The sequence below is a fragment of the Macrobrachium nipponense genome, chromosome 35 (assembly GCF_015104395.2).
Source record: "Macrobrachium nipponense isolate FS-2020 chromosome 35, ASM1510439v2, whole genome shotgun sequence".
In the NCBI taxonomy this organism is placed as follows: domain Eukaryota; kingdom Metazoa; phylum Arthropoda; class Malacostraca; order Decapoda; family Palaemonidae; genus Macrobrachium; species Macrobrachium nipponense.
This window is the reverse complement of record NC_061096.1, coordinates 16,877,049-16,893,816: the sequence shown is the minus strand read 5'-3', so window position 1 is coordinate 16,893,816 and position 16,768 is coordinate 16,877,049. Positions and strand designations below refer to the sequence as shown.

Below are 16,768 nucleotides of genomic sequence, written 5' to 3'. Positions count from 1 at the left end.
GATGGTTAGTTAAAAGACCAACTGTACGCCTGAGGTCGCCGCGAGCGGGGGAACCAGCTCCCTTCCTCGTGATTGACGGAGCTCCGGTAAGATAAAAAAGCACCGACAAACCGGGAAGGAGCGAGAGGGCGAAACAGACTCGAGCAAACATCGGGGCAACGGAGCAACAAAGGAGGGGGAAGGCCAATCCCCCTACCCAGTCACAACAAAGCACCGTGAAGCAGAGAGAACGGTCAAGTCCAGTCCTGTGTCTGTCCAGCCTCCCCTACTCCCTCCGCGTAGGGAGAGAGGGAGACAGGGCGACAGGGCTGGGATGGGAGCGAGCGAGGACGGACCTCCTCCCCCCGGGGGCTCTATGGAAGAGAGCGGGAGGAGGGCAGGGTGACTGGACGGGCGCCTGGCTGCATCGCGATCACATGGTGACCACGAAGCGGTAACTCGATAAAGCACACAAAAAACGTAGCCTAGGTTAATGAAACCAAACTAATCAGCGAGATGCTATCGTAGATGCAACAAAACTGATGAGAGGAAGCAACAAAACTGATGGGGACCATGATAAACTGAACCTAGGCTACTCTAACATGCCAGATGCCGTAGGCTAACCTAAAATACACAAAATCACTAAAAATTAAATTAAAATGAAAGTAGGAAAATAAAACAGTAGGAGAAAAAATCCAGGAGTGTACGACTAACCCGAGAGAAAGTCTACCACTCAAAGCTAGCCGGGGCCGATACTAAGAGCTGTGGCTAGGGTCTGGATAGAAACTAAATGCCTACGCAAGGTAAAAGAAGACATGTATTCATGACATAAACCAAGTAGGCTGGACCCCTAACATAATGTAGATAACTAGTAATAGAGCGCTAAAGTAAAAGGGAAGGTTCCCTAGGGGTATGGAAGACCAAGAACGAACCCGCCACGAGGCAGAACAATGCCACCATGCTTCCGGCCGCGAGCCAGTATTTATACCTAAAAAACGGCAAATACCTGAACTCAAAAGCTGGAACAAACGAAAGAAATAAGTAGGAACCTTACGGAATACTTAACTTAGCTGATGCGATGGCTGAACGCTCCATAATTAGATAAAATCCTCACAAAGGGGCACGAAAAACACAGAGACAAAAAAGTACGTCTGGTAAGGCACGTGCTAACGTAAAGGATGGCCACCAGAGGCGCAGCAGTCGGTAGCGTGGGGTGGAGTAGTAGTAGTTGCTGCCCATTCTGTGGGTCGGCTCCCCTCTTGTGGGGGTTTTGTCGTAGGAGATTTCTATTGGTAAAAGGTTCGTGGTAGTGGTCTCACACGCCCTAGTGTTCATACCGACGCCCTCTTGGAGGGTGAGCGAGTCAGTTATACTGACCTTTTTCTTTATTTTATTTATTCTTTGGTATTTGTTAGTTCATTTACCTTAGAAATAATGGATTAAAGGGATATTTCGCGCAGCGACACGAACTGAGCCCAGAAAAACAGAAGAATTCTAAAAAATATGTATTTGTTGGCAGTCTGATTTATTTTATATTTTATGATATCTAATTCACAATTATTTTATTAAATGTATTGCATGAACTCATTTCAAATAATTATTAAGTAACCATTAACTATAATAAACAAACAAAAAAAGCTTCCAAACTTCTGTTTACATCCAGCACTTACGAGTATCGAACGATTGCCAAGCAATCACTTTACACAGTAAGCCATAAATTTTCATTATCTCTCTTCAACTACTGAAACTACCAAACAGTATAATAACCATTCATTTCTATTCTTTATTCTATCTTTACCTAATGTTTTTTTTTTATTAAATGTATTGCATGAATAAGTTTTTCAATTTACAGCATCCTTTTACCAATAGAATACTTAAAGCACAAGGGGTAGATGCTGACCAATAGGAGAGCAGGACCTTATGGGGTGACTAGCATCAGGAACCAATGGGAAAGCGGGAGGATGGTGGCGAGTTTACTCAGTTGGCGGCGCGGGAGTTTTAAAATTGTTCTCGGTGGTCCGGGCGAATCTCGGGACTTTACAGCAACAACCTTTCGTATCTTGAAAACTTTTCGTATGTAGAGCTGTAAAATTTTTCTTATTTGCTTTCGTATCTCGAGTTTTTCGTAAGTTGAGCCTTTCGTATGTCGAGGTACCACTGTATCTTGTTCAGACCCTAAGGTCCAAGACAATAGGACAGGACTTGACAATACACCAAGAAGGTGTTGGCATGCAGTATCAGGCTCTGCACAAGCCCAAAACAGACTGAAGAGCAGACTCTCCTGTACTGGCAGAGGCTCGTCTTACTATCCAAGCACTCATGATAGCAAGCGCTCGACAAGCGTCAGAGCTTATATGAATTCACAAGCTCAGTGAGATTCTCAGCTCTTCTAAAAACAATAACTAGGAGAGCCTTGTCACGCCCAGGTGCTCGGAAACAGAGGAAGCCATGCACTCGGTGAGCACCAGCTAATCCAAAGGATCTAGTTGCTTGGTCAGATTCCTGAGTCTAGTGAAACAAAAATCAGGAGAGCCATGTCTTACCCGAGTGCTCGGAAACAGATGAAACCAAGCACTTGGCAAGCACTTGAAAATTCCGGAAATCAAGCACTCAACACAACCCCAAATTATTGTAGCAACAATTATCGGGAATGTCAGTCTCCCTCAAGTGTTTGGAAATCATAGAAAACCAAAACACTCGGAGAGTGCCAGAAATTCCAAGCAATCCAAGTGCTCGGCGAGACTCCCTTAGTTCATCAGGCAATCTTCGGGAGAGGTCCTTCTTCGACTTCTGTAGAAGTCGAGGAGGAACCAGCACAGAACCAACCTTATATGCAAGCATTTAAGACTGGATCAAGAGTGTGATTCAACAGATTATACACTAGAGGCTCCCACAATGAGATACCCCACAGGAGTCTGCAAATTTGAACCCAGCCAAAGGACAGAAAGAGGCAAGGAGAACAGTCCCCAGGTGTTCAAATCCTCAAGAATCGGAACACCAGGTGGGAATCTACCAAGCACTGATGAGCACTCAGGAAGTGCTCAATGCATTGGCAGAAAAGAACAAGTCACTTGCATGGCTCAATTCCTTCTCTTGTCCTTGCCACTGTCAAGACAGTGAGTAGTCTCTCTGTTACTGACAGTAGATGCCCGGGCCCACTTGGAAGACCGTGTACTCGAGAAACTCGTGAACAAGGACCCGACACAGCACCTGTCTAAAGGCGAACCTCTGGACAGATGACAGGAGTGCAAGCTGAAGCCTGCACTCCCACTGCTCCCCAAACTCAAGCTCAGGGGCAAGCGAATTGGTTCCTGAAGCTGAAGGTAGGGAAGAGCTAACGAGAGATCCCATTGCCTCCTCAGAAGGAGGAAAACCTTTTAGAAATCCTGAAAGAGGATTTTTTTGGGGAGGAGAAGCATTCTTCCTCTTCTTAGCCAGAGGATGCCAGTCTGCATTCTGGGGTCTCCTCGAGCTTCAGAAAAGGAAGGGAAGGATGACTGAGGAGATGTTCCTCAACAGGACTTCTACAGGATAAAGCACAATCGTCATCAAAAGTAAAGTAGGCAACCACATGGCAGCCATGTAGATGCTGTCCAGTGACAAAATTCCAGGATAACAGCAGCAATTTAATGTGATTTTGGATTCTGGGGCCTCCTCGAGCTTCAGAAAAGGAAAGGAAGGATGACTGACGAGACATTCTTCAACAGGACTTCTACATGATAAAGCACAATCGTCACCAAAAGTAGAGTCAGCAACCACATGGCAGCCATGTAGGTGCTGTCCAGTGACAAAATTCCAGGATAACAGTAGCAATTTAACGTGATTTTCAGCAGGAGAATAGTACACACACTCGAGGACCAATGTCACAGCATGCTAACAAGTCACAGGCACAATTCTGAGGGTTAGGATAACCAACACAAAGAGATATCCAACCATCTACTGCTGTGATCTACTATTGCTCACTGTTAGCCTGCAGAAAAAAGAAAATATAAATAAAAAAAGAAGGATACTGCCCTCCAAAATGAGAAATCCTCAAACATCAACACTACACACAACCCCCCCTTTTTTTACCAAGCAAGCAAAAAGGACAAAGAAGGAAGAATACCCGGAAAGGAAAAACAAAGGGCGAACCTCCGAAATCTTAAGCGAACCTTCGAAATCTCAAAATTTTTAAAAGTAAATTGTATTTTTCTAACTATACAAACCTGAGGTCCTTTACATAAGGAATTACTTTCAGCGTAGGCTGGAATACAGCCATTAAATTCTTGAACAAGGTGGTTAGGCAGTAGCTACCATCTGGTAGGCGGGTAGGTCTGTCTGCCTGGATGTAAACACTTCACTTTGCCTTTCAGCCCAGGTTTCAGATTGAGGGGTGGCATGAGGTGGGCATAAATGTAAAGGACCTCAGTTCGTATAGTTAGGAAAAATACAATTTACTTTCAAAAATTGCGATTTGTTCCTACACGATATACAAACACTTGGTCCTTTACATAAGGAAGACTGATTGGTGGAAGGAATCTGAGTGAGCCTCTAGAACTGACTAGAGTTCAGCACACCTGGGCTATTCCTCTTGGTTGTAAGAGCAAGGAGTGCCCTGCCTCTAACAACTTGATCAGAGTACGTATAGGAATTGCATGATCAAGAGTCAGACCTCTGGGCCTTTTCGAAATGATTGAGGAGTCATGACTCATCCAAAAAAGAGCTGAGAATATTCAGAGTTGGAAGCATTAATGCAAAGTTCTGGGAAGGGTTCGCATTATTGCCAGTCTCCTTCCTCCCCTTGCTAGAGGAAGGAGTGGGATTGCTTATATGATTCTGATAAGAAAAATAGGGAGGAAGCTCAATGTGCAAGCTTACCACATCAATCATCAGACCAGCAAGTGTAAGTTCAAGTCCTATCCTCACCCTGAAGGAAGAGGAGTAGAAGGATGTGGAGAGGAAGGTGGAGAGGTCAGTCACTCTCACATCCTTCTTACCTCTAGAATCGCACACAATAGGCAAGATGCAACTTGTCCTCTTGAAGGAGCTGGGTAAACAAGCACAACTTGTGAGCATCCACCACTGGTCCAAGAAAAAGAGGTTCCAAGGACCTGTGAGCAGACCCAAAGGAAGAGAGATATAAACTGGGTCGTAATGAGACCACATCTATCTTCCTATCCGTCATATTCTTTGGAGTGATGAAATGTACCCAGCCACCAGCACTGCTCGGTCTCTGAGAGAGTGAACTGTGGACATATCCAAGTGCAGAGAAGTTACCCATGATCTCGAAAGATTCATAGGAAAATGTGTCATTAAACACTTCTGCATGGAAGTCAGCAGTGGATAAAGGTTTCAACACTCAATGAAGGGTGTCAATCCTTCTTAGGTACAGCAACACACCGACAGGACAAAGTAATGACTGATCTGGATCAACCAATACAAAGTCCAAAGTGCAGGAGATCATGAAGGTTTCGGACTCATCAACAGATGCCAAATGATTGCGCATCCGAGACGTAGTCACGACATGACACCTGCCTTTTAAAGGGAGATGTTGAGAACGAACCATGCAAATTGCCTATCTTGTTTGCCAACGATGTTGAGACAAGATGATGATTCTCGCGAGGCATGTGCGCATTAAACGAGTCAAATGCCTTCTGGAGACCGAGGTCCCTGTGATGGCAAGACAGAAGTTTCTCATCAGTAGTTGAATCTCAACCAAAGAGAAACAGTACTACTTAGTGAATAAGTAAGGTGAATGTGGACCTACATCTTCACAGTTGGATCGGAGAGAAGTGAACTCATCATTCTGATCATAGAAAAAGTCCCGTCAATGACACCAACCCGTGAAGACGGCTCTAATCCCTTGTGTTTTACATGATTGAGAAAGTTATTCTGCTATTTAATTGCTCCTCGGCGAGAAAGTCGGTGCTTGCAGTGAAGGCAGAGATTCTTTCAGTAATGAAAACACAGGGATTGTACTGCTTGAAGAACCGGTTCTTGCGGGTTGGATCAGGGAGGAATTTTCTATTACTCTGGAAGCAGAGCTAGTCGGGCGAGTAACAGGCAAAGTTTTCCGTTATTCATTTCCAATTTGGGGTGAACAAAGAATAATTGAACACCTTGCAAATTAGAAAATGTATTTTAGAGGACAAAACTCAAATTGTCTGAAGAAAATCATTTTATGTCATCGCAGCAGCCGGTAGGGCAGATGGGATGAAACAGAAGATTACAGACTTTTGATATAACATGGGATAAACAGAAAGTTGACAATGAGCCTAATGAGATATATCTCTGTCTGAAAATTCTCGCAATAGCAAATGTTGAGCACGAGACATGGGCCTCATGTGGGAATTTTGAGCCAACCAGAGACCTAAGTCTGTGATTGCCGGGCAGAGATTCAAATTGGTAGTTAATCCTCGATGGAGGAGAAACTACTAAGACGACCGTAATCTCGGAGCGTAGGCAGTATTCTGCCACTCGCTACAATACCATTAGTAATCTTAAAATCAAAACCAGAAACTCTTGGGAGGCCTGAAAGGTTTTCCTAAGTTTCTGGTTAATTAAGAGAAGGTACTATTCGTATCAGTCACATACCCGAAGAATTAACTTACAGATATGCTCCTATTACTCGGACAATACAACTGATAACAGAAGTATGTCACGAGGAGACTATACTAGTATATTCACAGGTTCCTGTAAATCGCACGCCAACCTAATTCTTCTTCATTCGAGAGACAAGAATAAGGACTGGGAGCATACCTCCTTCATTCTCTAATGAAGAGAGCGAAGGTGAAGTTTTCCCGAAGGGAGACTTCTACTGTGATAACAGGATACCAAAGATGACCAGTTCAAGCCGAACTGGTTGTTCTCAAAACAGTAGCACTGGAGAGGTGTTCAAACCTCTCGGTGCTATCCATCCTGAACAGATTGGCGTATGTTCGGTAAAATTCTAAAATTGAATTTGAACTCTAAGGAGTAGACTCCAGAGAATTCCTCTTATTCCTTTGTTCATTCTGGTGTAACCAGGAAGTAGAGGGAAAAAAAGAGAGGAGGACTGACTGTTCTTGCCTGCTCTTCTGAACTTGCGTTGTTCTCACTTTGCTAAATGAAGCATTCATTTCCTACAACCATTTTGTCCGCGCGAACGTGAGCGAAAGTTGACCGGAGTTACATGCAGTAAAGCTGGCAAGAACTTGCCACGCCTTGCTATTCATCTATCTTCGTGATCGAACCTCACGAAGAGGACTACTACACAGAGCACCTCCTCCTATCTCCATCAGATGCCTTGTCCCGAGGAACAGCGACATTGATCTTGGCACCTGAAGAATAGCCATTCCTGGCTTTCACAGGTGGGTCTGAGCCACTAACACGACTCGGTCCCTTCTCTTGCCCTGCAACACTATCATGATGGAGAGAAGCCTACCTCTCACTGGTTGTGGATGTACGACCCCCTTTGGCGGTTATACCCTCGGAGAGACCCATACACGAGTACCTGATGCAGCCCTGGTTCCATGAGCAGCACCCTTGGAACTAGGGACAGGAAAACGAACCTAGGTTCGAAATCCTGGGGCACTCGAGACACTATATTTTAAGGATAGCGTCCAGGTTCCCGCTCCAGGAGGAGCAGATGAACCAAAGAGACGGCCAATTGCTCCCTCCCTAGGGAAATGATGCAGACCCTATTTCAAGTATGTTATGGCACCATTAACTGAAACTCAACCTGTTATAGTACCATTAAGTAAAACTCAGCCTGTTGTGGCGCCATAATTCACCAATTTTATGGCACTAAACAAGTGCCATAAAACCGGATCACCATTAACCGAGACCACCGATAACCGGGGACTGTAATATGTTTTGAAAACAGTTCGATATTAATAAATAATGTACAGTAATATCTCAATCTTTCATGATTCGAGTTGCTCGAATTCACAATAGCGCAAACTTTTCATTGGAACCTAACTAATTACCATACGTGATTATTTCACAGACATGCAAATGCAAATTATCATATGCGGGTAATTCACAGACATGCAAATGCAAACGCAATATTTTTTAAACCTGGAGAAATCCTGCAAAGGTGATTATTCAATCTTTTTAATGTAATTTATAAGTTTCCAAGCTTTCATATGTAAATTAAATAACATTAAATGATAAAAAAACAAATTTCTATCTCTCTCCGAAACCAGGTGCCGTAAGCACCATACATCGCCAGGTTTCGGTTAATGGCAGTTTTTGCTTATCAGCACCCTGCCGAGAACGGAACTCCCACCGATAACCGGGGACTGCCTGTAAAAACAGTAAAAGAATTATCCCACCGAGAAATTGTGATTAATGGCTAGTCAGCAAGAGCTCACAAACATACTTATTAATTGGAAGACAGCCAAAAGCAAGTTGGGAAACTTTACATCCAGGCAAGTGGTCTCCCAGCTTACTGGACGACAGTTACTCCCTAAACACCTTTTTCAAGAATTTTAACGACCGTGTTCCAGTTTTGATGTGAGTAATTCCTATAGTAAAGGACTGAGGGTTTGTAGATTGTGTAGGAACAAATAAATGTGCAGTATTGTGAAAGCAGCCAGCCAAAACCATGAAATACCAACAAGTACCTATACAGCAGGGCCCCCCATATTCGCGTTCTCCGGATTCGCGGACTCACGGATTCCTCTCTGGACCTTATCTACCCATTATTTGTGGGAAATTTGCCTATTCCGGTTTTTTCCAACAATAATAATCCCAAATTAGTGTATTTTGATCTTATTTTCATGACTAAATACATTTTTATGGTACAAAAATGATTTACTAATTGATCAATACTGTATTAGTAAGTTTAATCAAATTAAATGATATCACATAATAACAGTTCTCTCTCTCTCTCTTTCTTACAGAGATGTATGTTTTCTGTATGATAAATAAATGATTTACTAATTTTCAAATAATATAAATGTAAAGAACAATCAATTCATTAAAGAAAATACTATAGTGAATTAGTAAGATTTTAGTTTATAAATAAAAAAATTATGTAAGAATTAAGGAAATCCCAGTCTTCACGCATCTTTCTTTCGAACTCCAGGTACCAAACTGAGGCCCAACAGCTGTCAAATATATCACATAATGTGACTGGAGGGGAGGGAATGTTTCTCTCTCTCTCTCTCTCTCTCTCTCTCTCTCTCTCTCTCTCTCTCTCTCTCTCTCTCTCTCTCTCTCTCTCTCTCTCTCTCTCTGTGTTATCGGCTGTAGGTATACATTTTTACATGGTAAAATGTTTAAGATGAGTTTGAAATTATATTAATAATATAACCTTAAAGATTAATACAGTAATAAGTTAGTAATTTTAGGTATATTTGAAGTAGGAAGTTATTTAAGGTATACATTTGGTATCTGAACTTTCAAGATAGGCAGTTATAAGCATTTTTAGTGGTAGTTCTAACTATTCGCGGGTTTTAACTATTCCTAGGGGGTGGGTCGGTACCAGAAAAAAAAAAGACACATAAACAAACAAAAGAAAAGAAAGAAACAAAAAAAAAGTCCATAGGAAATAAACCCATCATCCCCCGCAAATACGGGGGGAACACTGTACACAATGGCAACAAAGAGAATTCTGTCAAGAGCTAAAACATTCAAAACACGCCTGATGGAAAACAGGTGTACTACACATTTATCCTGGCAGCCATTTGATCTCTTCTTTGGTTTGAATGCCAATTTGCCTATTGGCGCAGATATATACAGTAATAACCCGAACTTCTGCAATTCGATTTGCACAAATTCACAATAGCGCGAACTTTTCATTGGAACCTAACTAATTATCATACACGAGTTCTTCACAACAGTACGAACATTTGAGAACCCTCTAGAAACACTGCAAAACCCTGCAAAAGTGTTTATGTTTAATTTATTATGCAAACTTTTTAATTTTAAAGTTTTTTTTGTATAAAATATTTAAAATGTAATATTTTTTATTTTTTTACATGCATAAATATGCAGTTAGTGCATATACATACTTTTATAAGATGTGATACCCACTCACAAAGTTACTGCACTTTTCAAAGATGATATCCCTTCAGAAACTTTGTTTAATTTCTGAAGTACGTACTAATATACTAAAATTAGTATAATTTTAAGTGTAAAATCAGTACGGAGATTTTGTGTATGCTATTTATATTTTTTAAAATAATATAAAGGCAGTAGGTAATTCAGTGTTAGTCACTATATAAGAACTCCATGATCAACTAGTAAAATATCAAAGTTGTTGTTCTGTGAAAATCACTTTCTTAACCTCGGAGAAAACTGCTGGTACAATCTGTATGTACCATGTTACGTAATTACAGCACATAGTATGTACTATGTTACGTAATTACAGCACATACAGTTAATGTACTTTCAGAAGATGTGATCCCATTCACACTTTTTACAAGATGATACCCTCCAGAGTTTTACCTCACATGACGTATCTCTCTCTCTCTCATAGTTAGCTCTCACACTAGTTAATGATTTTAAATTTATTTAATTTTACCTTCACCCTCTGCAAACATTACTTATGTACATACATATCTTCTTTATTTTATTTTATTGTGTGACTTCGTTATGACTGACTTATCTTACTCTGACATAAATAGAAAATGGCATCCCATGAATTAGGGGTAACGTTAGTATACATACGAAAGTGAATACATATGTAAATAGTAGTTACTGTAACTATTTTAATGCCAACCAGTTATTCTTTTTTTAAGGGTAATGTATTAAAATAACTTTTAAATCAAATTACATTAACTTTAATTTCATTTAAAAGTTAGCCTAATACTTAGAGCGCATGATTAGGGTCATATTTAATGTTCAAACTCTAGAGGTAAGCATTTATTAGCAATTTCAGAGACTGTGCCAAACTTACGCGAAACTTCCTCTTGCACGAGGCGGTCTGGAACCTAACCTTGCTTAAGTTTGGGGTATTACTGTAGGCTATCTTTAATAGTAGGTAAGATTCCTCCCAAATAAAGAAGCTCTATAAGCCTTCTAATACCGAAACAACTCTCACTCTAAACTTGCAGCCAGAGTCAGAGTCAGATGAACAATGCAGACGATAATGATGAAGGGAGGGAGAATGCCTCTACTTTCTTCTACCACTATCAAAACTTGCATCGTTGCAGAGTTGTCGAGAATCACGCAACTAAGCCACAGAAATCAGATGAATAAGGCTATGTAGCCTATTTTCAATGACTGCAAAGAAAGACCATGATAGCAGGAATACCTTAAATAAAGTAAACCTTACTGTCACACATCTTCCAAGTGGCTAAATCTACCATACCTGGAAGATATATATACTATAATAAATATAACAGAGGGTGATACAGCTGTTGGGTAACTACCAGAAGCTGTTACATTTCTGATGAAAACTATATTCATAACAGAATGAAAAAACAAATCTAATTCCTTGCAAGAAGGATTATTTGACCAATGGGTTTGACAAATTGTGAGAAACAGTTCCCAACCATAAAGGGTAAAGAAATTCTCAAGATTAATAAAACAAAACTTTGAAAAGAAAAAACCAGGCAGTAGTTTACTACCCTGTCAATAGGTTTGAATGGCCTTTCTAGCTCATGTTCACAAGGTAAATCCCTAAGTAAAGGACTTCAGGTTTGTATTTTTGCAGGAACAAACAATAATTCTAAATGGTCATTTAAACATGCCTTACCTAATTCTAACTTTGATGGCTGGGTGAATGCCTGCTACTATCTTCAGACTGTTTTCCTTGCATGTTCTTTTGCCTCATTTCATAAAGTTCCATGGCTAACATTTCCTGTTTATCATAATGTCGTCCTTTAAAGTAAGGAGAAGCAATATACTTGTAACTGAAAAAGGGAGAATAGTAACTTTATTAATGATAATCACAGGCGAATGTATATCAGGATATTTAATACAGAGTTGTTTAAGTATTGGAAAGTTATGAAAAATGTTAAATTAATAAAAATAATAACCTATATGTAGTGCATGGATGATACCATATACGTACTGTAAATGTTGTTTACCCTACCCTATCACTGACAGCATCTTTTTGGATCTTTACTCTGTGAATCCATCTGTAGCAAATTACACTTGGTCGACAGTGAATATTTTTTCTTAATAGTGGCTGATTGCAGTGCTATTTTCAAGTTGAATACCTGTACTTTATTATTGCTAAATTTTTACAACAAAATGGCCCACATACCAGGCAGCCTTTTAAGTAAGCAAGGGGTGTAAAGAAATAAAGGATAAAATAAAAATACAGTAAGCTCATTAAATCTGACCACTATAAATGTGACAACAATAAGTAGTGGGTAAAAGTAGGGAAATGCTAAGTCCAGACTGAAGAAACATGGATATTAGTTGGATTTAGGAGGTTTAGTATAAAGGAGCTGTCATGAATACCATTGGTAGTCCATTGGTAGTAACACAGAGAAATATAAATTCTTGTGGAATACCGAGACAAGACAAAATGGCACAGCTCTACTAGTCAAAGATGAAAGAGCATCAGATGTAAAAGATGTGAGGTAAATAAATAAAAGAATATGTAATGAAGATTAAGATGATTTTTGGAGAAAAGGTAGTGCATAAGGTTTTAGTTTACTCACCACAATCTGGAAAGATTTCTAGATGAAGTAATAACATGAAATGCTACAGTCAGATGTATTAGCAAGAGACCTATATGGCCAAAAAGAAACTGACACTGTTGGTTTAAAGAATGTGATAGGAAGGAATAACTTACAAGAAAGAAATCACAAGTGAGAAGCAGTACAGCAATTTTGCTAAAACCAAGGATTAAAGTTGCAAGCATATATTTGAAAAAATTTTAACTTCTTCATATACAAACTCATTACAATGCTCCACAAAAGGCTAATCTGCTGTAGCTGCCATTTCCAGACATGTGACAAAAGAGATGTCCCCCTTTCCCCCTACCTAAGTATGCATCAGAATCCATAACAGCTTCTAGTTGGCAAAAAGTGTTTACTATTCTCTGTGTGAATCGATTCAGCTTGAAGGGACTGGGAGGTCAGCACATTTTTTGGAGAGCAATGCATTTATGAATACTGTATTATTTTTAATTACAATGAACCCCCTTATTCACCAGCAATGTGTTCCATACATCCTCCAAAATAGCTAGAATCTGTGAATACTTAATGCCCCTATAAAAATGCTGAAAACTGCCTATTTTGTTAGTTCAAAATGCTCATCCCTTGTTTTTTTTTTAAAGTTTTATCACAAAAGTGCATTTAATCATGAAATCGACATGAGAATACAGTAATTTGTGAATACAGTGGACTCCCGTATTCGCAGGGGATGCATACCGTACACCTGCCCCAACCTAATAGTTAAAATCTGCGAATACTTAGGACCCACTCTAAAAATGCTTAAAACTGCCTATCTTGAAAGTTCAAATACCAAATGTATACCTTAGGTAACATCCTACTTCAAATAGTATAGCTTAAATTACTATCCTATTACTGTATTAAACTTTTGAGATAATATATTAATAAAATTTCAATGTTATCTTAAACATTTTACCATTAAAAATAGTATAAATGTACAGCCAACAACAACAGAGAGAGAGAGAGAGAGAGAGAGAGAGAGAGAGAGAGAGAGAGAGAGAGAGAGAGAGAGAGAGAGAGAGAGAGAGAGAGAGAGAGAGAGAAGTTTATTGGTATTTTTAATCTCATTAAACTTAATATTTGAAAATTTAGTATTGTAAAATGCACCTGGAACTGCAGGGATGCTACAAGAACTTTTAGGTGCTGTCTCAAGTGCAACAGGCATACCGTAGTCAGTAACTCCTCAATGGGGGCTCTTACCCAATACAGACCCTGACAGCAATCAGGAGGGTATATGACCATTATTACAGCCAAAAATCCTTTGACTGTTATTTACGCTACTGTATACATATCAACTTCTAGTAGGTGCTAACTTTATCTGAATACTATATAATTACCTACAGTTGACCAAAAATGTGTTCCAACCACGACAGTCTGACCAAACAGTGTTTCAACCATGACAGTCTCCTTTATTGTCACAATAAGTACAATACTTATCCACATTGTCAGTCCATCAATGTTAAAACCAATGCTCAGAATGTTTGACATATATGTTCAACAACGTCAGAGACATACTCCATTCCTAAGGATGAAGAAGCATGTCATTCAACAACGTCAGAGACATACGTACTCTATTCCTAAGGATGAAGAAGCATGACATCCTTTCCCTATTCACCTTCAAATCTAACTAGCACCTATAAAAGGGATTTTGACGAAGGAAAAATCTATTTCTGGGGGAGGACCTGTGTCGCCCGGTGAAAAATACCTGTAGCTCATTTTTCAAGTATAAATACATCCTAAATATACCAGAGAAAAAGCTTACATGGTATGCTGAAGTTACTACCCTCAGCGCGAGCACCCCAAGGGGTGTCGGTATAAGTAAAGGGGCGTAGTGGAAGCCACTATTCACAGATCCTCTGCTAAATAGAAGATTCCCTCTCCAAAACCCCTCTACGGTGGGAGCCATTACAAGCGTCACCCGCCTCACCTTCCACTCGCTACTACTACTAATAGTCACGCGTGTAGCTCATTCCTGGAATAGACCTCGAGGCTTGGATTGACCAAGGGTGGGGGAAAAAGAACAAGCAAAAGAAGGGCCGGGTTCACCGGGCGACACAGGTCCTCCCCCAGAAATAGATTTTTCCTTCGTCAAAATCTCTTTTCTGGGTTCAACCTGTGTCTGCCGGTGAAAACATATAAGAGAATTCCATCCAAGCTAAATAGATACCAAACCAGTGTATAAATGGAGGTTTATGAGACCTAAGGTTCATTGAAATGATATTGTTAGTATACAATAAAGTTTTGTACATACTTACCTGGCAGATATATACTTAGCTTACGTCTCTGACGTCATGACAGAATTCAAAACTCGCGCCACACGTGACAGGTAGGTCAGGTGATCTACCTTACCCGCCGCTGGGTGGCGGGTGTAAGAACCAATCCCACTTTCTTGTCAGATTTTCTCTTCCACCTGTCTCCTGAGGGGAGGCTGGGAGGGCCATCAATTGTATATATCTGCCAGGTAAGTATGTACAAAACTTTATTGTATACTAACAATATCATTTTTGTACATGAACTTTCCTGTCAGATATATACATAGCTGATTGACACCCTTGGTGGAGGGAAAGAGACACTCAAGTACAAAGAAAGGGGAGACAACACATGTTATAGGATATAAAAAACCTTGGTTCTTACCTGTTTTAGGCAGAAGACTTCATAGTTACTGTCTATTAGTCTGCGTTGCCTGAAGAGTTACAGCGAGGGCGTGACCTACAGCTGAAAAACTCTTTGGGTCTACCAATGGGAACTGACTCCGCTTACTTGGTAGAATCCACTTAGGGTCTTGTCAAAGGGGATCCGCCCACTTAAATGACAGAACCTGTCCACTACCAATGCAAGGAGCTCAAGCACAAATCAGATCACCTAACCAAAATACTAAATGTTAGTAATATGATTGAAAGAGATGCCTACCTGCATCCTCCTTCATACAACCATAAAAAACACAAGACAATTACCAAATGGGAAAATTTTTTAAAAAGGATATGCTTCAGCTTGCCCCAGCACTGAATCCGCCGATACGTACGGGCCTAACCCAAAGCACTTCTCATACGTAATTCTCACGTCTCTCAGGTAGTTGTTAGCGAAGACTGAGTCGCACCTCCAAAAAGTCGCTTTCATGAGATTCTGCAACGACATATTCTTCTTGAAAGCCAACGACGTGGCGATGGCCCTCACTTCATGCGCCTTGACTTTCAGAAGCTTATAATGGTCTTCGTTGCATGCTGCATGAGCTTCCTTTATTAGGTTCCTAATAAAGAATGCCAGAGCATTTTTTGACAAAGGCCTACTGGGATCTCTTACAGAACACCAGAGGTTGTCCATGTTGCCCTTAAGCTTTTTCTTTCTCTGGAGATAAAACTTAAGGCTTCTTATAGGGCAAAGAGTCCTTTCTGCTTCTACTTCGACCAGAGATGATAAGCCTTTTATCTCAAAACTCCTGGGCCAAGGCGAGGAGGGATTTTCGTTCTTGGCTAAGAAAGAAGGAAGAAGGAACAAATCACGGAGTCTCCATTGAATCCTACACTTCCTTCTAAGGCTTGCAACTCACTAACTCTCTTAGCCAAAGCCAACGCCATGCGAAACAATGTCTTCATCGTCCAGTCTCTAAATGAGGCTGATTGAGGTGGTTCGAATCTCGAGGACCTCAGGAGAAGCAAGACCACATCGAGGTTCCAGCTTGGGGTCAAAATAGAGACTTTCTTAGTAGTCTCGAAAGATCTTATCAAGTCATGGAGATCTTTATCTTCCGAGACGTTCAATCCCCTGTGCCTGAACACTGAAGATAGCATGCTCCTGTAACCCTTTATAGTTGAGACCGCCAGACCACATCTTTCCCTCAGGAAAAGGAGGAAGTCTGCTATTTGGGTCACAGAGGTATTGGAGGAGGAAAGCTTCTGATTCCTGCACCAACGTCGAAAAACATCCCACTTCGACTGGTAGACCCTGATGGTGGAAGGTCTTCGTGCATTGACAATAGCCCTTGCAGTCTTTGCCGAAAAACCCTTCGCTCTGACCAGACTCTTGATAGTCTGAATCCAGTCAGACTAAGAGCGGGGAGGTTCTTGTGATACCTGTCGAAGTGGGGCTGTTTGAGCAAATCGATCCTTAGTGGCAGGGATCTTGGAATGTCTACTAACCATTCCAGTACCTCTGTGAACCAGTCTTGGGCAGGCCAGAACGGAGCTATCAAGGTC

At 40.7% G+C, this 16,768-nt stretch overlaps 1 long non-coding RNA gene across 1 annotated transcript in view; it reads right to left on the bottom strand.

Moving 5' to 3' along the window:
- LOC135208443 (uncharacterized) overlaps nucleotides 1-16,768 on the bottom strand; it is a 100,398-nt gene that overhangs the window by 22,746 nt on the left and 60,884 nt on the right. Inside the window, exon 3 of the long non-coding RNA XR_010313164.1 lies at nucleotides 11,645-11,801. This is a non-coding gene — a long non-coding RNA (uncharacterized LOC135208443). The remainder of the gene's footprint in view (nucleotides 1-11,644; nucleotides 11,802-16,768) is intronic.